General features: G+C 43.4%; 1 protein-coding gene across 2 annotated transcripts in view; it reads right to left on the bottom strand.

The window, feature by feature from the left end:
* Positions 1 to 22,956, bottom strand: part of LOC124112912 (lactadherin-like) — a 124,142-nt gene extending 101,186 nt beyond the window's left edge. Inside the window, exon 1 of one of the 2 annotated variants that reach the window (XM_046473099.2) lies at positions 22,910 to 22,956. The gene's annotated coding sequence lies outside the window, so the exon portion shown is untranslated. Of the gene's footprint in view, positions 1 to 10,670; positions 10,836 to 22,909 lie in introns of those variants that run through there. The other variant, XM_046473101.2, reaches the window with a different exon arrangement.
* Between the last annotated feature and the right edge of the window lie 4,956 nt (positions 22,957 to 27,912).

The following is a 27,912-nucleotide window of genomic DNA, read 5'->3' as shown; positions in this document are numbered from 1 at the left end:
CCAAAGACGACTGTTCAAATCACATGGCAATCACTAGCATTGCATACCATAATTATTATTAACACAACCAAAACCATATCGTATCCATCAATACCCTTGTTCTTCAATATCCCACGCTTTTCTTAATCACATCCTGCACGTGCAGAATACAAACACCAAGCAAAATTCCAAAGTATCATCTTAAATCATCACTTCCCACAGTGCAATCAAAACTAAAACATACACACGTAAGGGGCTCATCCCAGTATAACGGAAGCCCTGGTTGAGAATAAGTAAACGGAAATATCTAACACAGTTTTTGATACAAGCATAGTGACAAGCATTGCAAGGGTATAAATCGTGGTATTTGTTGGTGCACACAGACATGTAACATTGTGCAACACACATCGTGCCACAATGCAGCTGCACTTTGTGCTGTGCGTGCATTGTGCAGCAAAGACCAACATATGTGGGACGGACGGGATAGAAAAAAGGAAAATCTCTCCAGATGGGGTATGTACTTGGGAAGGGTACTCAATTATAATAAAGCTTATTTTTAAGGACAATAGCATTTTTTATGCAACAAAGACCATGTATGTCAGTAATTCGTGTTATCTGAGCCGTGAGCAATAAAACTTTAATGAGAAGACTCTCCGCTCCAATGCAGATGTGACTTTAGTGGGCTGTTTCTATTGTGACGAATTGTATTCTAGGACATGTAAAAAATGTGAGCTACTCAAAACAAACTTTTTAACATTAAGGTAAAACACGCTGCTTTTCTAGACATTGAATAAACACGCTCGGGGTCCACAAAACCCCGTATGATCAAATACGCTACTACCAGCAAAGAACGCAATCCATGCTCTAACCCGCAAACAATTCACAGACACAAAAAAAATCGTATTGTGCAAAAGCTCGGGGGACGAACTTGCAAACGACCGAGGTGGATGCCAAACAAGAGTTTCAAGAATTAACATTTGATAGACATAGTTCTTAAGCGTTCCTTAAACAGACGTCCACACGATATATTAATACGTCTCGCCTGTTTCTCTTGCCGAGCTGTTTGAAGACAATATGTTGCGTGTTCGCTAGCCATGTAAGCTCGAGAGGCCACCCAGTCGCTACATACAGCGTGTTGTTAAGCCAGTAAGTATCCTTCATAATTTGTCTGACAAAGCGCATTCTTTTAATACCGGCTCTATTTTCTGTCTTTCAGGACGCGGTATGTCTCGGGTCTGACATTTTCCCTGATTTTCACAACGGAGTCTGATCGCGGAAATCAAGGGATACGAAAGGGTTGGCGCCTTTTTACCTCCTTTGCCATTTGAATGACATCTCTGCTAACCACGTGTGCTTCCATCACGTGAACAACAAAACAAGCGATTCTGATTGGCTGTTATGTTATGACGTCATTGTCATGCCCGATAGCAGTATGGGATAGCAAATTATTCACCGACATACCGACATGTCTAAATAAACACGTCATTACAAGAAATGAAATAACACTTATACCAATACAGATTGCTATGTACGATGAAATACCAAAAGGAAAGTCTCTTTAAAATCTTATCTTCCTCTTTGATTTAATAACTTTCTCTGCCACCCCGTCACGGAAAGAACTATCTAGTCGGAATTAAATATGTGATTTTTTTATTTTATCAGATTTAGAAAGAAGATACAGTAAACTACGGTTATAACGAACTCAAAGGGACCACTATGTTTTGTTCGTTATAACCGTAGTTCGTTATAAGCACATATACAGCATAACTACAGCCAATACTCGGGACCAAAAAAGTAAGTTCGTTATATCCGTCATTTCGTTATAAGCGTGTTCGTTATAACCATAGTTTACTGTACATAATTGTGATTTCTTCTTTTCTCGTATTAACAGTGTTTCCCATTACAGAAGCTGTGTTTGAATGTTATTCGGTAACCAAGACAAGATAAAGCACTGGACGTCGACAAAAGATCGGATCTAACGTTACATACCACTCTCTCGAATATAACTTTAGGTTAATGCTAAAAGTAGCCCGAATTCGGGTGGCCAGACTCAAAATATCAATCACGGGATTGAGTGGTCCAGATTCGATTATTTTCAAGCCGCCGTCATATAGCTGGGATATAGCTGAAATATTGCTGAGTGCGGCGTTAAACAACCCAAAAATAGACGCAGATGAGGGCTAATGATATTCGACTATATATCATGTAACAAGCGGACGACAATCACGCGCCCGACTGCCAAGTCGCGATAATGTCGTTGTCGACGGAATCTGTGCATGACGCCATAATATCCAAGTCGTTGACGTTTTGCGAGCTCATTGTTTTAAACGCCACATTTTCTAACGCGATAAGTTTGTCATTATGTTTATGCTTCAGCGGTAAATACATACACGGAACGTAACCGCATAATTGGACGACACGTTGTTGTGTGGTTTTGTGATTACGGGAATGACGTTTACGTGTTATTTTAACGCTGTTTTAACGTTGTTTTGACTGAAGTGAATCAAGTAATTTATCGGTCCTTGTAGGAAATATGTTCCGTTACTATAGTATCATACAGACACAACTGCAACAACATTCCCAGCGTTCCCTAGGGGCCGGAAGTGCAAGGCTAGACTGGTAGCTGCAGATAAACTTGCAACAAATTCCAAACACGATATGTATTAATTCCTCCCTCTAGACATTCAGTGACGGGGACGCCATGTCGTGTCTGACAGCCCCGTGCATATGTGTGTTGTAGGGGTAAAGACGTCTCGATTATGCATTGTTCCGAGGGGAGAAGGGGGGGGGGGGGGGGGGGGGGGTAGGCGAGGCGAGGCGAGGCGAGGCTGGGTATCATAAAATATTACTGTCTCACATAGGCAAATACCGAGGAAGGTAAAGGGGGCAGGGTGGTGGCAGCTTGTATTTCCTTCTTAGTTCTTTTGTTGGGTGTGGGACGGGGTGGGATCTGACAGGTATAGAACAGAGAATGGTGTGATTGGTTTGATGGTATTCCGGGGCACAGAATGGGGGAAGGTGGTCCTGGATTCACTCTTATTTTTCTTTCTTCCATGACATATTATTTTGTATCTGTATTTTCTTTTTTATATGTTTATTTTGTATTATTATTATTTGTTTTGAGGGTTTTTTTCTGGGGTGGGGTGGGATGGAGAGAATGGATATTGATAATTATCTATAGGGTTGTATTGGTGTGGAAGTGTGGGAGGGACAGGACGAGTTTCGTATACATAGTTTACTTTGTGTGGTTTTACGTAAAGATTTCCTCTTCCACAATTTACAGTTACATTTCAGAGCCACGCCCATTTGCCAAAAAAGGAATTGGTGCCCCAAGCGCTGCGGCAGTCACGTTAATCTCCAAGACGTCGTGATGGTGCACGGGTGCGGTATATTAGACTAGCGCTTCGTCTCTAAAAATACATAATTTTGTGACTAAATTGAACAGGAGCCCCAGTCAGAATAAGAACCTGAGAAAAATCTAGACTCGCTCCGTTTAGGGCGTTTGCATTACGGAAAGGGCTGGGTGGAAGGAAAAATAATATGGTTCAGGGACTGTGAGACAGACGAGCGGTATCTGTGCAAGAACGGTTGGACCAAACATCGCATCTCCGATATGGTTACAGCAGAAGTGACCAGAGCGACAGAACGCGTTGGTCATCCTCACGGGCGATGACGGGTCAGCGTAACGCCGTCACGGTAACGTCACAGACTGTCATGGCGTGACATTTACAACCACACAGCGGGGATGAAGACATTTAAACTTATCAAATGACTTACTCCATGGTGTGATTTAACAGCACTGTTACACGTGATTAACAGACACGTTCAACAACAAGCAGATACATGGCCGTGAAAGTGTCACCTTCGTCTACAGACCGCGTGACTTAACAACGTAAAGCTGCGCATACCTCCTTGCAACGATACAAGGTCAAACCCCACGAGTCATTGTCGCGATTGCAGTATCGCAGGTATTCACAGCCTCGGGATATATAAGCATGTCGTATGTATAGTAAAATTGAAACAAAACAAATTATTGATAGTTTATTTTGACAGATACAAGAAAGACGAGGTGACGGAAACAAACGTCCGGGGTTACCGAGTGTCTTACAGCACATGCACCATACCGTTGCGTTAAAATGTCATTGTTGATTTTGATAATTCGACTGTGATGAACACATGCGGCTATTGTCCCCAATATGGGTACAGAAGTTATGGTAAGTATGCGGGATACCAAAATGGATGTCACCCCAGGCGATATCAAACTATATTTGATATTTGATACTTGTATTAAAGCCCGGGGCACACTCATTTACATGCTTCGTCGCAGTCATAACATGCTTTGGCACCCGGAGGCTTCTTTATAACGTACATGTGCAATTACTTACATACTTTTTCTCCCAAACTGGCTATTTTCAGGTAAAAAAATATTTCGTCACATGGCCTCGTACGATGGAATTTTTTCAAATCTGCCGTGTTACCTGATTAGTTGGTAAACGTAAACAAGATATAATCTTATGAAAACAAAAACACGTTTTACAACTCCATACCACCTTTTTTGTTATTTTTATTCTCCTCCTCTATTATAACCTGATCTTACAACAAAGGTACTTATTTGTGATACTGAGAAATGCCACTTGCCTATTAATCTTCCACGATTCAAATATCAGGTTCCCTGCCGAGCCCCGCATCTTGTTGACGAACCTACCCGGGCATGTTCAAGTCAACAAATGTTGATAGAAATTACCCCCAGGCCCTAAACCGGTATAATCATGATGATAGAGATCACCAAAAGGTCCCAAAGCTGTATAATCAACTTGTAGATCAAGTCTATGCTAATTTAACTTTGATGAACATCACACAGAAGAACACACTCGCGGCTCTCGCGTGGAAATGCGTGGGCGTGGCTTTACGCCGTTTTAACTGGTTCTACTGTTGGAACGCGCAGCTACACGTACGCTGTCAGCAGACATCTTCATAGATAGCGGTCAGCAAGAACAATCATCAAACGTAAGCCCCAAACGGTATCTCCACAACCTTTTATTTTGTTTAGGGTTTATAGTTGTAATTTGGAGCTGTATATAATACGTTGTTGTAATTATAGTAAAGAATTTATATATGTTATCCTTACGTAGTACGCCAACTAAATGCGTCATATATGTGAGTCTAGATTAGAAACAAAAAAGTCATAAGGGCATAGTAGTAACACATGCTTTGACATACTGTTTTCACTAATAATAATAATAATAATAATAAATAACGACGACGATGAGGAGGAGGAGGAGGAGGATGGTGGTGGTGGTGGTGATAATGTTGTTGTTTAACGCCGCACTCAGCAATATTCCAGCTATATATGACGGCGGTCTGTAAATAATCGAGTCTGCACCAGACAATCCTGTGATTGACATCATGAGCATCCACGACATTGGGATACGATGACATGCATCAACCAAGTCGGCGAGCCTGACCACCAAATCCCGTTAGTAGCCTCTTATGACAAGCATAGTCGACCTAATCTACCCCTAATCTTCGTGGCTCGGTGGTGATAATGATGATGGTTGTTGATGATGATGATGGTGATGGTGATAATAATCATCTGGGGCGATGATGCGCCTGCATGTGTTTAGAAAACACTTTTCGACATTCTATGTTCCATCCCCAAGACATTCGTTACTTTAAACTAAGGGCCCGACCGCTACGACCCAGCCCGAGTGCAAGGGGTTTCGTGGTTGAACTGGTTGCTTCTGATTAACATGACACCTATATAGGTGCTCAACCCGGTCTGGCGTCATCTCAATGAAGCGGACGACCAGTTTGTCTGCAAGTGTGGTGACTCGGTTTTAGATTTAGACTCAAAGAAGACATTTTTTTCAATTCTTCAAAACAGCTTTCAAAAATCCTGTAAGGGGTAACAAATTCCTATTTTGACATTCAAATGACAAGATGACAATTTCCTCAGGTTTTTTCTGAACCTGTTTTGATGCGGAATGGTCCAAGCACCAATGGAATACACATGGTTGACGTCTTCAGAGTATAAAAAAAACTCACATTGTTTGTTTGTTGTTTAACGCCACACTCGGCAATATTCCAGCTATAAGACTGCCGTCTGAACATAATCGAGTCTGGACAAGACAATCCAGTGATTGACATCATGAGCATCGATCCACGCAATTGGGATACGATGACATGCAGCAACCAAATCAACGAACTTGTCCAGCCTATCAATTTAGTCGCCTCTTACGCCAAGGATAGGTTGTTGAAGACCAATTCTAACGCGGATCTTCACTACGTGGGTGATGTGGTAGCCAATTGTTCACACAAAAGACCCTAATCTTGCTTGCTATGGTTCAAATTCTTGAGTGTAATCTCCCCGAACCTTGACCCCTGCTATTCCCACAAGACAGCTGGTGTCGACGTTAACACGTTTCGTTTTCATACACTCGGTGAAACAAAACAACGTCAACGCCAGAGATTAACCATCCTCGATTACACGACGAAACAAATTCCATTGGGCGTGAAGCCAAAATAGCCAAAATAGCGGTGAAAATTGTATGAATGAATCACTGAAAATCTGTGATGACACCAGGTGTTCGCAAAAAGAGAAAAATGACCTTCCAAGAAATAGTTTGTGGTTTTGGTTGGTTGTGGTTGGTTCGAGTATAAACGTCTCATATATCACACGATGAAATGGTCAATACGTATTTGCCAACTCTTGGTGAGTTTATGCCTTCTGCGGAACGCCTGCAACAATGAAAGCTCTCTGCTACAAAGTCTGCTCAATGTCTGTGTGTGACCCTGCAGAGAAACGTGGCCTCCTCAACGACTCCAAAACACAATAGTATAGATTCCGCTTGATGAACGTGCTGTAAGGAGTTTACTTAATGTCATGTGCATGTTTCCCTTGTGCAGATCAAGGGTGAGGGTCGCAAGGGACCGTCTCAAAAGCTGTTTTATGGTAAAATACGTCATCTAGAAACTAGAACTCATTTGTTGAGATGAATAAGAGTGTCGTGTCGACAAGATCACGTCCGTGTTGCGATCGACAAGAGGGAATGAGTGTGCTCACGTCGTTTCGAACAGTTTTTCAGTCATGAAAATGGCGAGTCTGTTTAATGAAGATATACATTGAAAGTGATGTAGACGTTACAACTTAAGTGAAACTCACGTGAACGGGTGCGGTGTTGACAAAGCAGATTATAACGGGGAATCTGATTTCAAGCTCAGGACAGGGACTATGATGTTCTGCACAGCGTCAACGGCTGCAGCGATAAACAACATCATCATCTCCGCCATCGTAAATACGCGACACCAACATCATCATCAGCAGCAGCAGCCGCCATCGTAAATACGCGACACCAACATCATCAGCAGCAGCAGCAGCCGCCGTCGTAAATACGCGACACCAACATCATCGTCAACAGCAGCAGCAGCAGCCATCATGGAGATCCTGTCGCTATACTATTGTAACTCCTTTACCTTAACATTGACGTACGACAGTAAATATTTATATCATGCAGTACGGGCATGCAACCCTACAGTCTTCCTCTAAATGAAACAACACAAAGTTGTCCAGGATACGTGAATACGTTGAATGTGTACACCATATTCAAGCAAGAAAACCAGAAAACAGCTTATCACAAAGTATCCATTTGTGAAATAGACTGCGGGCCTTAGGCGCGAAGAGCGAACGCTTTAACCACTAAGCGACCCGCTCAGTATAACGGCTAACCATAACATCACTATCGTTTATCGACATACATGTAACCAACGCCGCCATCAGGAGCAGTAAAACAACGTCAGCTGTTTACATCACCGACCCCCCGACCACACTCATATTCCAACGGAAAATTCAAGCAACTGAACGATCATTCTTGTGGATCATGTTTCCATTTGCTCGTTAATTAATCAAATTAATTGCGCGGGAAAACACCTCCAGATTAGCTAATAACAAACCGACCCACTATCACACGTGCTCCATGTACATATTCACGCACATGTTTTCACGCACGTGGGCCGAAGATTTTTGATTAGCTCACCTGCGTCGCAGTCTAATGGAAAACTGTTAAAACGATGATGCCAATAAGCAAACAGGCCAGGGAGACCCGGATGTTTTCAAATTGGGGGAAAATAAGGGCAGGTAAAGATGGAAGGGGATGTTAACGCTGCAAGATGTTCCCAACAGATGCCCAACCCCGACACGAGGCAGAGAATATATGCCATGTGGTAGAATTCTATTAACTATAATTTTTAATTAGAAACAGAAGCCTAGGTATTTAAAACAGAAGGGTTGAACACGAGCATAGACGTACAAACCAATTAACAGTTATAAAGTTTCACCTCGCTTATCCGGACTCCGGACAACCGGTATCCCAGACAATACTTTCAGAAACGTCTACACTCGTAAAAAGCATTGCTCCATACCCGTGATTCGAAATCCGGACATTCGTTAATCCGGACGATTAAACCTTCGAATCGTACCGGATTAACAGGGTTTATTACAGGACATATTTTAAAGGCGTAGAAAAAATGACAAAGTAGACTCAATTTATGGATAAACATTTCTTTATTTTACTGAAAAGTGATGTTTCGGTATAGATCCTTATATTGTTGTCAGTTATGGTATAAGGACTCAAATGGCTTGACAATGGTTTAAGGATCTAAACCCAAACGTCGCTATTACAGTAAAATGAAGAAGTTATTATCCATAAATTGTGTCTACTTCGTCATTCGTCAACTTCTAAGAAATGCCTGTCAAACAATAGAAAAAATTAAATGTTTAAATTTTTGAAAACAAAATTAAATTGTCTATTATTCAATTTAAGGAGATACTTTGCAAGTCGTAGCTTGGCAATTAACACTTCGTAAAGGTATGTCGTTAAGATGGACTAGTTGTGAATTAAAAAATACGACATTCATTACCTGTCGGTGTTAAAAAACAGAGTGCACAGCCTTACAAGAGTGTCAGGAGCCATAAAAATCTCGACGACATCACATAACTAGTCATCAAGAACGCCCAATACACGCGAAATGTCAGCTACAGCTGTAGGAAGTGTTGACATATATTGCCTAAATGAAACATGTTATTTTGAAGAAAAAAAGAATCAAATGACACGAAATGACATTAAAATATTTCCACTGAAATTAGGTTATTAATAACAGTAGGAGAAATATGGTCTAGTATGGCACGTATGTTGTTATGTGTACACATCGTTTTGTTATGACTGTTGTTTTACGCCGCACTCCGACATATTCAATCTAAATCACGCGGTAATACACGAGTCCAGTGATTGATATTAAGAGCAGCTATCCACGCCGTCGGGGTACGATGACATGAAATCAACCATGTCGACTACCATGACCTCTCATCAGTTCTCTGTTGTTGCTTAACGCCGCATTCAGCAATATTCCAGCTATATCCCAGTCATATGACGGTGGCTTTTAAATCGAGTCCAGACAATCCCGTGATTGATATTGTGAGCAACGTCACACACAATCGAGTTATATCAACCAAGTCAACGAAGGGCGGTCGGGTAGCCTAGCGGTTAAAGCGTCACGCCGAAGACCCGGGTTCGATTCCCGACATGGGTACAATGTGTGAAGCTCATTTCTGGTGTCCCCCGCGGTGATATTGCTGGAATATTGCTAAAAGCGGCGTAAAACCATACTCACTCACTAACTCAACGAGCCTGACCACCCCATCCATCAAATCTCCTTTTACGACCAGAATAAGTCTTGGGGAGCAATTCTGACTCGAAATCCGCACGGGATATATAAGCAATGTACACACAAGTGCATAACAGCCATATCTTAACGGCATAAACACAATGTAGGCTCCTGAGACAATGAAAGTTAATATCGTAACACTATTTGATAAACATTCTGTTTGATTGGCACTTCCAAATAAAGACAGAGGTCAGTATATTGTTTAATATACCATAATGTGAAACATAACATCTCCTATGAAACATTTAGTTTAATTAAATATATGAATTTAGACGAAGATCAAAATTTAAACATGTGTTCCAGTGTCAGTGATTTATATACTATTATATACAGGTAACAAGAAAAGGAATATAACTTCTTCAATGTATTATTTTTCCCTTTTCGTGAGTAATGAGATAAAACATTGTCCCAACTTTGACAAGTTCTATTTGTGTAAAAAAAATATATGCTCTTGCAAAAACGTCAACCATCATAATAAACCCAAAAGGGCCCTGTACACTTGACTGGGTAATTTTTCCCCACGTTACTGACAGCGGCAGAGAAGTGTCCCCTGCTGCCTCGTCTATCAACAATCAGTTTATACCTATCACTACACACGCCGGGAAGGTAATGTAACGAGGACAAAAAAATCACTTCAAGAGTTGTACCGTGTGATATATCACAACAGTACATGCCTGGTGTTTTTACACGTGTTTTTTTAACGATCGGGAGCTCGTTCAACCTATTTCAAGTAACTTGGGTTCGATTTGGAAGAATCGCGGATAGTTCCCCACCGGGGTGTGGAAACAGAATGAATAAAGTACCGTAAATAATTATTTGGTTTTAAAGCAATTGTTCCATGTAAATATGGGAACCTGGTAACGATGTTGGGAATGCATGACGTTTTCTATAGACAATTAGAAAAAAATTGACATGGAAGCTAATGAAAGAACAAACTTTGTTTTTAGAAATTGTTATTTATCTTAACTTACCTTAAACAACCTTCTCTGTTCTCAGAATGTTTTTAGTCCGTGCGATTGTAATCATATAGCCATCCACAGCAAACACACGTTACTTCATTGCACTAATTAGTTTAAGGTCCAGTTACAATTCACAAAACAAACCGGAACTGTTTTGTTTCGTCAGTCCGACCCGAGTCAGTTGACGTTTGCAGATGCTACTATTTGGCCTGAATACGTCAGCCATGCGTGAAAGCAAGCGGGGCGACACCTGGCGGCGATTGAGAGATTCCAACTCAAGTTCCGTAACCCTGCCCGCACTCGCTCACAATAGAAAGTTTTCTTAGGGTCCGATTCAAGGAATGGGCCGTAAGATCTAAGCCAGAGCTGGTGAAGTTAGCGGGACTGTACAGGTGGTTTGGGTTAATTCTCGTGCCGTGTTTTGATTCCGACTTTTATCACTGAAATGTATGTGGGTACTGGAACTTGGTGTTCGCGCGATTTCGTTGGGCAGCAAGTTCGGTGATGAGCGAGTTCAGATCAGGCCCGACAGCAGGGTTGATGTTTGAATAGACATTATTGGGAATTAATTGTTTTGCCACCTCAAATTGTTTAGATAATCTTTGGTATTTTCGTGGTCGTATTATTTCAAGGATTTTTGTGTCAGGGCAAAGAAATATTTACGTTTCGGGGGGAAATGATATATAGTTGTGAATACGGCGACGTTAAAATAATTGAAGAGAGATCGGAAGGGATAAAACGAATGTAGAAGCAACAACTTCACTTTTAGGCAATCACAATATATAAGAGACAAATATCAACCAATATTTTTTTATGATTTATCGATTTTGATGGATTTCTTTAAGAGTTTTACAGTTCCCTTTGTAAGACATTCCTTCTTCATGTTCCTCAGTTTTCATTGAAGTGCAATTAAGTACACCCCCACCCCACCCCCCTCCACACACTCACACATCCCAACTACCCCTCCATTCACTCACTCACTCACCCACACAGAACACAGGTAAGACCCTCATGTCTCCGGAAGTGGTCGTACTGACAAGGTATGTAGACAGCCTCCATGTTTATCTATGTCCTGATTGAAGTACAGTTAATTACAACACCCTCGTGTCTCCGGGAACGGGTTGCACGAGCCCAAAACACACGCTTGTCTAATGATCACTGACACTCGCGATGTTTTCGAGTTTCTATCCAATCCTGTCCTACCAGAAGCGCCATCCAGGGGACAGGGAGGTGAACGAGTCCAAGGAACTTGCTTCAACGTGTCATGACTAAACGAAGGATACACAAAAAATAACGCTGGTACAATTCCCGATGCAACAAATATTACACATGATCCCTCCTCAATAGCATCAATGTGTGATAAGGACACCATTAACTGCGATTATTTATACATAAATTTAAAAATATGGATTTAATTGCTAATCCGGAAAATGATAATGTCATTTCGCTCTTGCTAGATAAATTGTGTACCTGATAATTGCAAGCGCTGACATAGTCGGAATTCCGATCTCCCGCCGTGCATCGTCAAACAGTCGGGCGATATGCAATAAAACCTTGAAATACGCATTAATGGTTCATAACATTAGACTCGAAACCAAATCATTCGCAATATTAGATAATACTATCAAACACCTGATTTTGTATGTATGAAATTAGGTGCGTTTCGTAATAAAAACTAATCTGAATTTTGTCAGAAACTGCAGACTGGGTCTATACCTGCGTGGCGGGGCCGCAAAATAATGATCCCAGTTACACACTGCTACAGTTATATGTTTAATTTATCATTATGTTAGTTTGAAGATTCTTTGATATTTGAATAAATGAAAATATTGATTGCTTATCAGTAGTAATGAAATCAAGTGTCCTGCTTCAGATAAGCCAAATAATAGACGCTGAGACCTGTTGTGTATAAGTTGTCAGCTTAATGTGGGAGAACTGACGTAAGTTGTGGATATTTACCACTTGGGGAAATCCAAGAGCACTGGATCATATTCAGGTCGAATCTGGGATTCGAACACCGACCCATAGAAGGATCCCGAGGGTGGTTCAGGGGCGTCGCCCCCCCCCCCCCCCCCCCCCCCCCCTGAAAACCAAATGTAGTATGTTGTAGACAGTAAATTAACTGAGAGAGGAATTTGATAATTTGGACCCCTCCCTTTTAAAAATGCTGGATCCGTCCTTGATTAGATCACGGTAGCTAATTTAGGGACACATCGTTGTCAGCCTCAAGTCCCTGAACCATGACTAAAAGTTAGTCTATGAAAATGTATGATTTTGATGGATCTGAATCTCCCATCTCACTGGGGCTTTACATGCAGTTGTTTGTTTATATCATTATTATGTATCATCATAGACTATCAGAGTCGAGGACACAACCGCTGCATGTAACGCCTTGAACCAAGAGGCTTCGTAGTTTTCGGGATTTTTTTGTGAAATTGTGTGCTTAGTCTTCACGACAAAAACACATATCTACGAATATTTATAATCCCTAACATTTTTCTGCAGTATACATAGCTCTATTTCAGGGAATATATGTTAATCTAGCAATGTGTTTTACTAAATTATTCCTAATCTTAATCCTAATCTCTGTCCCTAAAGATGAAATTATGTTGCCGGGAAAAGGAAGTTAATTTTTGTCTTCCCTGTCTGTAAAGCTCACAAAAGAATGCATCGGATGATTTCACAATACTAATACTAATTATAACAGCTAAAATACATAAATTCATAATTTACTTAGAACGATACCATGGGGTTATTTTACAGTTAAATTCCGAATAAAAATCAATTACATTCAATTATTTGCATGCATAATTGAATTTGTTTAGCTGAACATGTAATTATGTAGCACACCTGTCAATCTACCTGTCTGTGTGAACGTTGGTCTGCCTTGCTTCTCGTCAGGTGAGACTATTGATTAATGAATAACTGCACCATGCGTCGTGCAGGTGTGTCGTGATTCGAGACCTGTGAAGATCGTGAGTTCCTGCATTGAAGCAATGAATGGGATATTCCCCATAACAGTTTAATTGGTATCATCCGTATTGAATATATATATATATATACCTACATGTGTGATTCATAATATATCGGTTGTGGTCCAGCGTTCCCACGATAGTTCTATTTCAGCTTCACGTTGCTTTGAAGTAATCAACCATGGTGAAATATCCTTTCACATGACACAAATTTACATTCCAATGTTATAATTATCCCTTAAAACATATTTCTCTTCAGCTTATTTTCAAATAAATTCTTCCTTTTTACTTAGTACACGAAAACTGATTTAATCTCGTAAGAAACATTTTGTGACAAGGAAAGATAACTCTGTTCTTTTAAAATCCGGAAGTTTTTATGTTCAAAGATCCGGAATTTAACCGGACAAGAACACATATTTTTTATCGCCCTGAAGAAAATCGGGCATCAATAGCCATGAAGCCAAATAAAACTACCGGTGTTTTCAAATGGTTTCAACAGTGGTGCTATCTATACCTGGAACCGGTATTTGTCCATTTAGCAGTCATAGATATCATTCTTCGGTCATGCGAGGGATAAATCTATTTGATATTGCCATGAAATCATTCTCTACGTTCCCAGCTCATAACGGTGCGCTCAACACATGCCTTCTAATTCATTCCAAACGATCTCTGTCGAGAAGAGCTAACCGTTGCTTTTGTTCACGTCACAGCTTCAGACTGCAGTTGTTTATTTAAGTCAAAGCGCCTCTTAAAATGTGGCAGTTTGAAAGTGTTTTCTCAAACACCAAGTATAAAAGAATTTTTTTAAAAACCATCAGTCAAACGGACTATGGTATGTTACGGTAAAATACAATCCAGTTTATTGTCCAATCTCAACACAGAGCATCACGCCCGTCGGCGCAGTTCGTTTCATTATCATGTAGGGGTCGCACAAGTTCAGGCAGTGTTGGAGAGTTAAAGGCCGAAGACAAAAGGGAGATAGCGCGTCGTTCCGTCAACAGACAAGGGTTGAATTTGACTCCACGGGCTGTCCCAGTTACGTCGGTCATACGTCAGCGGCAGCCGCCATTTTACGACGGTGAAGCGGGTGCACACATGCGCAGTTGACATGTAGGTGTTATGTGGGTGATCAACGGGCAATGAATTGTCAAGATTGTGGAGCACGACGGCAGAAAATTGCAGAGTCTTCAAGGATGTAGAGACATTTTTTGAATTCAAAAACAAATTTCTTACACAGATGGGCGGAACGTTGTGCAACACAGATGCGTTAAAGGGAATACACATGGAGAAAGTAAGCGGCATGTAGACTTTGACGGAAATAGATTGGCATTCCGTCATGTCAGCCTTCAAAGCTGATTAAGATGTTTTTTCCACATTTTTTCAAGTTAAAAAACTCTTACAGAGGAATCTTTCTTAGCGTAAGATCCGTGGCCATTCATCAGTTCGGTGTCGTCGAGTGTAGCTTACAATGGCGTTATCCTGTCCAAGTCGAACGTGATAATTGCTTTTCTTCTGGTGCAAATGTCTCTCATACCTCAACTAATCGTTTAATAAATACTTTTGCCCCCTAAAAAACTGACTGTAATAATTAACATGTTAGGCGGTGATGTTCGAGAGTCGGGGCCTGAGGTAACCTGGAACAGAATACCTACCGACTCGCAAACATGCCTGCCTGTCACGTGACTTCCGGTAACGTCATGTGACAAGCTGTGTCACGTGATATTAAGGTTACGTTAACTATTTGATTTCATGCGTTCATTTTCTCTTCCTTTACCGACACCCTGGGTGTTTAATGTATAAAATATATAACAAGCCCTTTGAAAATCATTCAGAGTTGCGTCCCTTTGGCACGCCAGAAACCTATGATTGTGGGTTCGAATCCCGGTTCGCCCCGATTATGTTTCTAGGTTTGTCAGTACCATACCCGTGCCCGTGGGTTTCACCAAAGTGGTAAACGTCTGAGACCTGCATCACTTCGGGCTTTCCTCCCACATTAAGCTGACACGCCGTGATATAACTGGAATACTGTTAAAAGCGGCGTTAAACCCAACTCACTCACTTTTATGACACTGCTTCAAATACACGACATGAATAAGGACGCTCCGGAATAAATAACACCTGATTCACACAGTTTCCCCTGCTATTTTGCCTTGTACGCCCAATTGTCTCAATGGTTATTCCCTGGCGTCGACGTTTTTTATTTCTTCAAGGACATTAAACAAAGGCTGATTTCAGGAGAGTTGTGACTTTTGCGTGATCAAATTAATACGAAGGACACTGACAGTTACTGTGATCACCGTCTACTCTGAAAGTCGTGTAATGATGTGTTGTTCCATCTTTATTAGCAATAATGCTATGTGAGGAATCGAACCCGTGACGAGCGAAAGGTTTAACCACGTGGCTACCCCACCTCACAAGACCACCACACAAGACAACCTCCCATTCCTTCTCCTGTGATTCAGTTTAAAAAGCCGCGAGCTCAATATGAATACTGATACCCCACATGTCACGTGGTCCCCATGGACTCACTCATTCATACCTCTCACTCACTCACTCCGAAAGATAAAACTATTACTTGACATACAGTAAACTACGGTTATAACGAATACGCTTATAACGAAATGACGGATATAACGAACTTAGTTTTCTGGTTCCGACAATTTGTGCAGTGGTGCTGTATATGTGCATACAACGAACTACGGTTATAACGAACTAAACAGTGGTCCCTTCTGAGTTCGTTATAACCGTAGTTTACTGTATTCTCATGCTCTTGCCATCCCTTAATAACCAAATATCGGATTTTTTTTACAAGCACTTGGATTAAGGAGATTTACAGGTCAAAGGCAGAGTATCCTTAAGCCCTTTGATGATTATATTGTGTTAAAAATGCAGGTATCCATTTGCATAGATGCCTTTCAAAGCCATCGCGGGAGCAGACGGAATGTAGGTTTAGCCTCCACTATGGCGGATCACGTTTCTTGCGTCTGTGCCGCCGAAATACAGTCGCCTCTTAGTGGGACAGAGTATGTCACAATGCCTTACAACGTTTGGGCACTTCTAATACCTTATTACGCTGAAAATCCCGCTAAACGTTGAAAATTGTAGGTAACAGTATCGCGTCGATGTGTCCGCCATGACGTCTTGACGCTGGGAGATGAGATGAGGTTTTAACCCCTTCACCTCTTAGCCCGGTTGAAGTGTGAGTCGACACAATACAATATGTAACAAAGTGTTAAATTATCAACAGTGATTGTCATAGGGAGGAGCTGTGGATTAACGTGGTTGTTTAGGGATTATTGGGCCGTATATAATGCAGACTGTAGCATTGAGGGCGCAACGGCAGGCGGGCCTGTAGGAAACGTCATTGCCCTGGGTGTTCAGCATATCACTTTATTATCAGTGTTATAACGAGGCTCTATGGTGTGTAATGCATCTAAAGGTTACTGAGGCACTGTGAGGCAGTCAAGCACGTTTTTGCTAGGTGGAGAAGTGGTAGGGCAGTGGGGTAGTGGTCAGTACGTAGAAAGGGAGGTGGGGTAGTGGTCAGTACGTAGGGAGGTGGGGTAGTGGTCAATACGTAAACAGGGAGGTGGGGTAGTGGTCAGTATGCAGGGAGGTGGGGTAGTGGTCAGTACGTAGATAGGGAGATGCGGGAGTGGTCAGTACGTAGATAGGGCGGGGGGGTAGTGGTCAGTATGTAGGGAGGTGGGGTAGTGGTCAGTACGTAGATAGGGCGGGGGGGGGGGGGAGTGGTCAGTACGTAGGGAGGTGGGGTAGTGGTCAGTACGTAGATAGGGAGGTGGGGTAGTGGTCAGTACGTAGGGAGGTGGGGTAGTGGTCAGTACGTAGGGAGGTGGGGTAGTGGTCAGTACGTAGATAGGGAGATGCGGTAGTGGTCAGTACGTAGGGAGGTGGGGTAGTGGTCAGTACGTAGGGAGGTGGGGTAGTGGTCAGTACGTAGATAGGGAGATGAGGTAGTGGTCAGTACGTAGGGAAGTGGGGTAGTGGTCAGTACGTAGATAGGGCGGTGGGGTAGTGGTCAGTACGTAGATAGGGAGGTGGGGTAGTGGTCAGTACGTAGATAGGGAGGTGGGGTAGTGGTCAGTACGTAGATAGGGAGGTGGGGTAGTGGTCAGTACATAGATAGGGAGGTGGGGTAGTGGTCAGTACGTAGATAGGGAGGTGGGGTAGTGGTCAGTACGTAGATAGGGAGGTGGGGTAGTGGTCAGTACGTAGATAGGGAGATGCGGTAGTGGTCAGTACGTAGGGAGGTGGGGAAGTGGTCAGTACGTAGATAGGGAGGTGGGGTAGTGGTCAGTACGTAGATAGGGAGGTGGGGTAGTGGTCAGTACGTAGATAGGGAGGTGGGGAAGTGGTCAGTACGTAGGGAGGTGGGGAAATGGTCAGTACGTAGATAGGGAGGTGGGGTAGTGGTCAGTACGTAGATAGGGAGGTGGGGTAGTGGTCAGTACGTAGATAGGGAGATGCGGTAGTGGTCAGTACGTAGGGAGGTGGGGAAGTGGTCAGTACGTAGATAGGGAGGTGGGGTAGTGGTCAGTACGTAGATAGGGCGGTGGGGTAGTGGTCAGTACGTAGATAAGGAGATTGGGTAGTGGTCAGTACGTAGATAGGGCGGTGGGGTAGTGGTCAGTACGTAGAAAGGGCGGTGGGGTAGTGGTCAGTACGTAGATAGGGAGGTGGGGAAGTGGTCAGTACGTAGGGATGTGGGGAAGTGGTCAGTACGTAGATAGGGAGGTGGGGTAGTGGTCAGTACGTAGATAGGGAGGTGGGGTAGTGGTCAGTTCGTAGATAGGGAGATGCGGTAGTGGTCAGTACGTAGGGAGGTGGGGAAGTGGTCAGTACGTAGATAGGGCGGTGGGGTAGTGGTGAGTACGTAGATAAGGAGATGGGGTAGTGTTCAGTACGTAGATAGGGCGGTGGGGTAGTGGTCAGTACATAGAAAGGGCGGTGGGGTAGTGGTCAGTTCGTAGATAGGGCAGTGGGGTAGTGGTCTGTACGTAGATAGGGCGGTGGGGTAGTGGTCTGTACGTAGATAGGGCGGTGGGGTAGTGGTCTGTACGTAGATAGGGCGGTGGGGTAGTGGTCAGTACGTAGATAGGGAGATGGGGTAGTGGTCAGTACGTAGATAGGGCGGTGGGGTAGTGGTCAGTACGTAGATAAGGAGATGGGGTAGTGTTCAGTACGTTGATAGGGCGGTGGGGTAGTGGTCAGTACGTAGATAGGGCGGTGGGGTAGTGGTCAGAACGTAGATAGGGCGGTGGGGTAGTGGTCAGTACGTAGATAGGGCGGTGGGGTAGTGGTGAGTACGTAGATAAGGAGATGGGGTAGTGGTCAGTACGTAGATAGGGCGGTGGGGTAGTGGTCAGTACGTAGAAAGGGCGGTGGGGTAGTGGTCAGTTCGTAGATAGGGCGGTGGGGTAGTGGTCTGTACGTAGATAGGGAGGTGGGGTAGTGGTCTGTACGTAGATAGGGCGGTGGGGTAGTGGTCTGTACGTAGATAGGGAGGTGGGGTAGTGGTCAGTTCGTAGATAGGGAGATTGGGTAATGGTCAGTACGTAGAAAGGGCGGTGGGGTAGTGGTCAGTACGTAGATAGGGCGGTGGGGTAGTGGTCAGTACGTAGATAAGGAGATGGGGTAGTGGTCAGTACGTAGATAGGGAGGTGGGGTAGTGGTCAGTACGTAGATAGGGCGGTGGGGTAGTGGTCAGTACGTAGATAGGGTGGTGGGGTAGTGGTCAGTACGTAGATAGGGCGGTGGGGTAGTGGTCAGTACGTAGATAGGGCGGTGTGGTAGTGGTCAGTACGTAGATAGGGCGGTGGGGTAGTGGTCTGTACGTAGATAGGGAGATGGGGTAGTGGTCAGTACGTAGATAGGGCGTATGGGTAGTGGTCTGTACGTAGATAGGGCGGTGGGGTAGTGGTCAGTACGTAGATAGGGCGGTGGGGTAGTGGTCTGTACGTAGATAGGGCGGTGGGGTAGTGGTCAGTACGTAGATAGGGCGGTGGGGTAGTGGTCAGGACGTAGATATGGCGGTGGGGTAGTGGTCTGTACGTAGATAGGGAGGTGGGGTAGTGATCAGTGCGTCGGTTAGGAAGGTGTGGTAGTGGTCAGTGCGTCGTAAGGGAGGTGTGGTAGTGGTCAGTGCGTCGTTAGGGTGTGTGGTAGTGGTCAGTGCGTCGTTAGGGAGATTGGGTAGTGGTCAGTGCGTCGTTAGGGAGGTTGGGGGTAGTGGTCAGTCCGTCGTTAGGGAGGTTGGTGGTAGTGGTCAGTGCGTCGTTAGGGAGGTGTGGTAGTGGTCAGTGCGTCGTGAGGGAGGTTGGTGGTAGTGGTCAGTGCGTCGTTAGGGAGGTTGGTGGTAGTGGTCAGTGCGGCGTTAGGGAGGTGGTGTAGTGGTCAGTGCGTCGTTAGGAAGGTTGGTGGTGGTGGTCAGTTCGTCGTTAGGGAGGTGTGTTAGTGGTCAGTGCGGCGTTAGGGAGGTGGTGTAGTGGTCAGTGCGTCGTTAGGGAGGTGTGTTAGTGGTCAGTGCGTCGTGAGGGAGGTTGGGGGTAGTGGTCAGTGCGTCGTTAGGGAGGTTGGTGGTAGTGGTCAGTGCGGCGTTAGGGAGGTGGTGTAGTGGTCAGTGCGTCGTTAGGAAGGTTGGTGGTGGTGGTCAGTTCGTCGTTAGGGAGGTGTGTTAGTGGTCAGTGCGGCGTTAGGGAGGTGGTGTAGTGGTCAGTGCGTCGTTAGGGAGGTGTGTTAGTGGTCAGTGCGTCGTGAGGGAGGTTGGGGGTAGTGGTCAGTGCGTCGTTAGGGGGGTGGGATAGTGGTCAGTACTTCATTGTGTGGGTAGTGGTCAGCACGTATATCATTGATTAAAACTGTGGAAAAAACCTGATGCAATCAACGATAAGGAATAAGAGCAAGCCATCGACGAAATGTGCTGGCTTTTCTTCAGTTTTGTTCAAGAAATGGCAGGGCCACTGTTTGTCGTAAATATATACCAACAATCAGTGCAAGTTCCGTGTCAACTTGAATGATGACACCAAGGACGACGTTGCAAATAGTCACATCAGCATCACCCGATGTCCCACTGCGCATGCCTGTTGGGATTACAGACTGAAGCTGTCACGAAAAGACGCCGGCATCACAATTCCGTCACGTGATTGACAGGGGTGGAAACTCGTTTTATTCGCTGACTTCCGCATCGCTATTTACGACGTTTCTTTTACGACGTGTCTTACGTACACGCCCAAACCCTCAAACTGTGACAAGGACCTGGAGTCAATCACATAAATTTACATGTGGTTTCGACGAAGAAGGGCGGGTAACGCCACTGACCTTCCATACTTGCACCGTATTCCCTTTGCGAGATCACTGAAGCACAGTTGAGTGACACGGCGAACTGGGTCCTCTAAAAACAACAGGTGCGAGCAGTGTCATAATGTCTCCCAAGACAGGGTGGCCCAAAGGTACGTGTGTTCGCCCTTGCCAACATGACACGGGTTTGATACCATCATGGGTACACTGTGATTCCTGTGATGATGATGATGATGATGTTTCTTCATCTTATTATTATTATTATTTGTAAAAGCGGCGCTAATGACTACTGGACACAATTCAAGGTCAGGATGAAGATGAAATCCTAATCCATACTTTCTCATACTTACAAATTCATGACCGAAACATCCTTGAAAAGTTGTACATGTTATCATTTAAAGAACAGCTCTGCAAACGGATCTGATCTTTCTCAAATAAAATTGCAATGGTGTGTGTGTGTGTGTGTGTGTGTGTGTGTGTGTGTGTGTGTGTGTTTTGATGGGTGAATGGGTGGGTAGGTGTGGTTGTGGTGTTTAGGCGATGAAAGAGATGCGTCCCTTGGGCGTTAAGGATCCGTTGATCATGCGGGTTCGAATCCCAGATTAATCCTGATAATACGTCTTGGTTGTTCGTCAGCACCATGCATATGACAAAATAGAGACGATTTATGGATAACAACTTTATTTACTGTAAAGGCGACGTTTCGGTATAGATCCTTATACCGTTGTCAAGCAAATAATTGTCTCTACTTTGTCATCCGTCAACGTCTAAGTAATGCCTATCAAAAATTCATCATGCATGTACTTGTTGGTTTCATCATTGTGAGTGAGTGCGTGAGTGAGTGAGTGAGTGAGTGAGTGAGTGAGTGAGTTGGGTTTAACGCCGGTTTTAACAGTATTCCAGTTATATCACGGCGTGTCAGCTTAATGTGGGAGTAAAGCCCGAAGTGATGCAGGTCTCAGACGTTTACCACTTCGGTGAAACCCACGAGCACGGGTATGGTGCTGACAAACCTAGAAACATAATTGGGCGAACCGGGATTCGAACCCACAATCATAGGTTTCTGGCATGCCCAAGGGTCGCAACTCTGCACAGCGAATCGCGGCGCCTTAGACGACTGGGCCAACCGTGCCCCCTGTTTCACCATTGTAGTAGACGTCTAAGACCTGCATTATTTCTGCATGATTTGTTTGTTTGTTGCACTTATTAACGTCGCACTCAGCAATATTCCGGCTACATGACGGCGGTCTGTAAATAATCGAATCTGGACCAGACAATCCAGTGATTGACATCATGAGCATCCATCCACGCAATTGGGATACGGTGACATGCATCAACCAAGCCAGAGAGTTTTTATGCATGAAGCTGACACGTCATGTAACCGAAATATTGTTCAAACTGCCGGTAGATTAAACCCACTCACTCACAGTTGGAATACTTCTAATACTCACACAATCGATTCTTAAACACAGACCTACCCCTTATAGCCAACGTGCACCACATGTATCTGGCTATTAGCAGCGGGGAACTCAGAGCCCAGCCCAGCAACGCTCACCTCAAATGCTTTTTCAATATTACCACGCATATTTTTCTCCTCACGTAAAGCCGAGAGTAACGCCCAAATCTCTGTCCCACTACCCTTCAATATCGACACCCAAGTAGCGTCTAATAGCTGACCTACGACCCTGGGTCACGTTGTAATACCGAGTTACGACTCGCAGTCAACCCTACGCCGGCGACACCACTGCGCATGTTTACACACAAGATTATACACTGTATCCAATAGACGGGAACAATGGGAGCACGTGCTGCCCCGGCGTGTGACGTCACCAGCCGCCTGGGAAATACAATGTGTTATACGATCTGTTGGAAGGAAAATATAAAGTTATTTCCCTACAATCCAGGCCCGACTGGCGACACTGGAATCATTTAGGCAGTTGGGATTAAAAACAAGGAGCTTACCATATGCTGCCCACGTGGATGTCTAGAGCCTTCCCTTCTCTGTATCCGGTGCAAGTCAGTGATGAAATCTGAAAAACACAAATATTATATAAGGGTAATGGTAAAGTAACTATGAGATCTATTTTTGTTTACGATGCAACGCTAATGACTGTATACTCCAGTGTAAAGGGCCCTAGATCATGCTCTTAGAGATCATGTATAGCATTATCCAGGCAGGGGTATGTTTTTAATTACTTAATTTACGGACCCCCGACCCAAAATAAGTGCCAAATAAGATGATGTTTTTTGTTGCAAAAAATTCAGAAACCAAAACAATATTCGTGTTGCTCATAGAAAAAACAACTTTTTCTTATCACTAGAATTCGAGTTTTCTTCACTTCTTTTTTTGCATTCCCCAATACTTTAAAATATCATTTTTGTAAATGATATATTTACTTTTATTTCGACCACTGATCCTTCAATCCGTCAAAAAGTAATTTTAAAAGACTCTCTTTGGTTGATTTTATGAAAAACGACCTCGTGGTACAATGACACGCAAAGGGCCAAGTCACAGATCCCGACCACCCGACCCAATTAGTCGCCTCTTACGACCAGCAATAGAGTGTTGGGGACCTATTCTACCCCAGGTCCCCTCGGGTGGGGGTTATACAGATTAAAGAGTGCAGTACGTGTCGTGGCGTAACGCCAATACGGAACTTTTTATTAGAACGTCACGATTTGTGTGTACACCGGTTACAACACTCAGTGCATAACGTTGTTATAGTATATATCTCCAGAGAGTGTGTGGCATGCATGAAACATATTTAATATAGTTATAATACAATACATGTACATGCATAATTACTACAGAATGGGGGGGGGGGGGGGGGGGGGGGGGGGGGTAATTTAGGTCGGCGCCAAGTAGGAACCAACTGAGACACGTGTGCAGCTTTTTGCAATATTTTGCTGCATTTTAAAAATTAAACTAAATCAACGAATTCAGTGTTTTGTTAACACGGCGAACACCGCGAACTACACGTGTTTGTTGTTAAACTATCAAAGACAAGGCTGCACTGAGAACCCTCTTTGATTACGAATTGTTTCTATTTGTTTCTGGAGTTCAACCCGAGTCCCTGGGTTCTAAGTTCTAGGATGCACATCAGCGATTATGTCGAACTTTAAACGTATATATTTGAACGAAAACGTAACGTTTTACCAAATTTTATGTATTCAAACGCTTCTTTACAGGTGCATGTATGTTTGAAACCCGCCTGCCAACGACCTTTTGGGCAAAAATCGTGTTTATTGAACTACACCGTTGAATATCTTTGCAAGCGCTTTATAGACGCAATGAGCAACTCCTCCACAATTCGCCAGTATGTTCAGCTGCATCAATATTATTCGATGGGAAAGGAGTGTGGAGGGTTTAACGATTGCAACACGTGGTCGAAGGTCTTGCAGCAATGAGGTTCCAGATTGAGGTATGGAAACAGTCCAACACATGCAACACACTTTGCATTTTGAGAAGTTTCTAAGCATACTGAGTAACAACGTCCCTGGCTTCAATATTGTACAGTGGTATACTTAAGGGAGTATAGTTTTACGCCGCTTTTAGAAATATTCCTGCAATACTACAACGGGGGACACCAGAATTGGGTTTCACACATTGTACCCATGTTGAAATCGAACCCGGGTCTTTGGCATGAGTGAGTGAGTTTGATTTTACGCTGCTTTTAGCAATATTCCAGCAACATCACGGCGTCATCATCATCATCATTTGTAAAGCGTCTGACTTGCGTTAGTGAAAACTGTTCAAGTGAGTGAGGGAGCATTGTTTTACGCCGCTTTTAGCAATATTCCAGCATTATCACTGCGGGGGACACTAGAAATGGGCTTCACACATTGTACCTATGTGGGAATCGAATCCGGGTCTTCGGCAAGACGAGTGAAGGGTTTAACCACTAGGCTAACCCACCGCACCTCAGAATTCTGTCTGTGGAACAAAGATGGTGTAGGGTGAGTGAGTGACTGTCTTTTGTCATTATTCCAGCTTATTCACGACGCTGTGTAAATAATCAACTCTGGGCTAATCAGTGATTGGCAGCATAAGCTACGACCACCTTTCAGCCGGTCACACATTTTGACCACCTAATACTCATTTAGTTGTCTTTGAATGTGAGGTATTGGGTTATGGTGAGGCCAGGGCTTACGATCACCTAAGCACTGAGGTCGCTTTATGGAACGGGGCCTATTATGATTTGTGGGCGCGGCAAAACATGAAAGGTGTGCGTCACCATGGGATAAAAATCATTCCAATAAAACGTCTCAGATGTAAGTACATTTATCGTGAAGTTCTAAAACGTTTCACTGTGGTTCACTTAAGGTTCGTATCACTGAATGTCACTTCTAATTTGACACCGACTTTTTACAAAAAGGGAAAATATTCGACATTAGCCATTCTCGTGGCGTACAAACAGACGAAAATTGCTAACGGTTGACCTACACAGTCCGACCTTCACCTTCAAAAACAAAAACGTTCCCATCAGCCCAGACCGGAAGTGAGCGAGTGTTTATCATAGCGATGTGCGCGAGAGATGCAAATTCTCACCACAGGTAGGGAAGGAAACAATAGCGACGCTAATCAACACCCGCCGAGCAATGTCCCTCCTCAGTAACAACTAAGCAGACATGTCTGATATTCAGCGCCCATGAACCAAACCCCTAACTGAATCCTGACACTCAAACACCCACGACTCGCAACACTGGAGAAAACCGGATATTGAATCCCCCTGCTTCCGGTGTGCACGTTTGTCAAAGTGTCAACAAACCGCCTCAAATATTCTTCAAATGAGGTTAATTGAACATGTACATGCATACATTCTTGCGCTGAAGCATATTGAATATGAAGTTAAACATATGGTTTTAATAAAGATACTAAAATAAGGTGAATGAGTCTGTTTAATTCAGGGGAAGGCCATTCCTTCATGTTCTTCGGATAAACTGCTGAACAGTTTCTCAGAAATATGCATGAAAATCGAAAAACTTCAGTTCAGACTGCTCTGACTGTCCTTGAATACCGTTACACGTATTCCTATATTTACGGCCTTTTTGGAATCCTGGCGCAGAAACGGTTCCAAACACTAATTGGATAGGTTCTGCCAGGGACACCAAAGTTCAGATGTAACCTGCTTGTGAGTCGGTGTACGCTTAGGCCTTTAGAAGTTGGTTTACAAATGTTCTGGCAGACATTTAATGAAGGTGGTTGAAAAAGAATTAACATCATTTTCAACTTCCAGATTAGTACTGCTGATAATGAATGAAAAACAAACAAGTTTTGACATGGACAGATGCCGAAAAATAATTCAATGTCTTATTTTTTGTTAGAATACATATTTCTACACGTATTATTCACCCTTTCTTACGAACAGCGGTGGTAAAATATTGTGTTATTTTTTTTCATGTTACCTAATTATAAAACAGTCCGCCAAAAGAATCAAAAGTCATAAAAAAAATATTTTCAGATTATATTTACGGTCTCGTAAACCAACGAAAAATATAAGGCCCAAGGTGTTTTGTCCTATGTTTTTTACCCCCAACTCTCATTCGCTAGCTCGGCTGCGTGAGGACGAGTGAGACAGAGTGTAGACAATTATGGTCCATTTTGTTAACATTCTACACAATCATGAGAACACTGTTGTTAATTGGTAGCCCCATCCACACGAATACACGTCATTTAGTTTCCTCAATGAAAGCCCTCGGGCGCCTATTATTTTTTATGTTCCCGTTTCCCTTCGCACAACCAACCTAATTTATTTATATCACCGACAAAATTATTTTCCAATGTACTGACAAAAAAGACCACACCAATAATTACAAGTAAGTGATGGCATCTGTCCAAGCATCACGGGATATCGTGACACACGTGGAAACCGTGAAGTAATTATACACATTATTTGGGAACTGAATGAGCGAGTGAGTTAGGTTTAACGCCGTCTTGAATGTGAGTGAGTGAGTTGGGTTTAATGCCGCTTTTAAGAGTATTCCAGTTATATCACGACGTGTCAGCTTAATGTGGGAGGAAAACCAGAAGTGATGCAGGTCTCAGACGTTTACCACTTCGGTGAAACCCAAGAGCACGGGTATGGTGCTGACAAACCTAGAAACATAATCGGGGCGAACCGGGGTTCGAACCCACAATCATAGGTTTCTGGCGTGCCCAAGGGCCGCAATTCTGCACAGCGAATCGCGGCGCCTAAGACGTCTGGGCCACCCGTATCCCTCTAACAGGGTTATGATATTCGTTAAATATTTGCCTCCATGGTGATTCAGACATAAATATGAGTTCTCTCCCCGTGCTCAATAATGATTGGGTGGTTGCAACGTGTGCTGATTGCGTGCCGTCAACGATGACGTGGATCGTTGGTAATCATAATGCACTGGTTTGCCTGACCAAGACTCGGTTCGTAACAGACAAACGTGATAAAGCCGATATATTGCTGATTGCGGCAATAAACAACATTCACTTCATTCCTTCAATTTAAATATTTAACCGACAATTTCGTAACACGAAGGTGAGTAAGACCAGCGCGTCTTATATAGACTCCCTGGAAAAAACTCGTAAAATGCAAAATCCTGCCTTACATGCCCCGCTAATGTTTTTCGCCTCTTTATATATTTGACCGACAATTTGTTAAACTGAGCGTTGCATGAAACATGAAGTAGGGTTGCCCTTACTTGCCATGGTAATTTCTCTACCTAATAACCTCAGCAGAGGCTAAAGAGACTTTTTAAATTAAAAAAATAAACCAACAAATTAAAGTAATGGTCTTTCTTATGTAAGCCGAGAATTAATGATACATAACTGCATATATATCATATTTATATCATCAGAATAACCAAATTGCAAGGCAGTGAGCTGTCGCTTCAGATGTTTGGGGTTACGACAGGCCTATTTGGTAATGCCGAAAATTCCCACGTGGAGTTGTCTCCCATGGCCCCAGGATCCGCTGCGTATGAGTTCGATT

Source organism: Haliotis rufescens, unplaced genomic scaffold, assembly GCF_023055435.1.
Source record: "Haliotis rufescens isolate VD_foot unplaced genomic scaffold, xgHalRufe1.0.p SCAF_6, whole genome shotgun sequence".
Lineage (NCBI taxonomy): Eukaryota > Metazoa > Mollusca > Gastropoda > Lepetellida > Haliotidae > Haliotis > Haliotis rufescens.
Note: the sequence above shows the minus strand (reverse complement) of the source record. Positions and strands in the feature narration are given on the sequence as shown.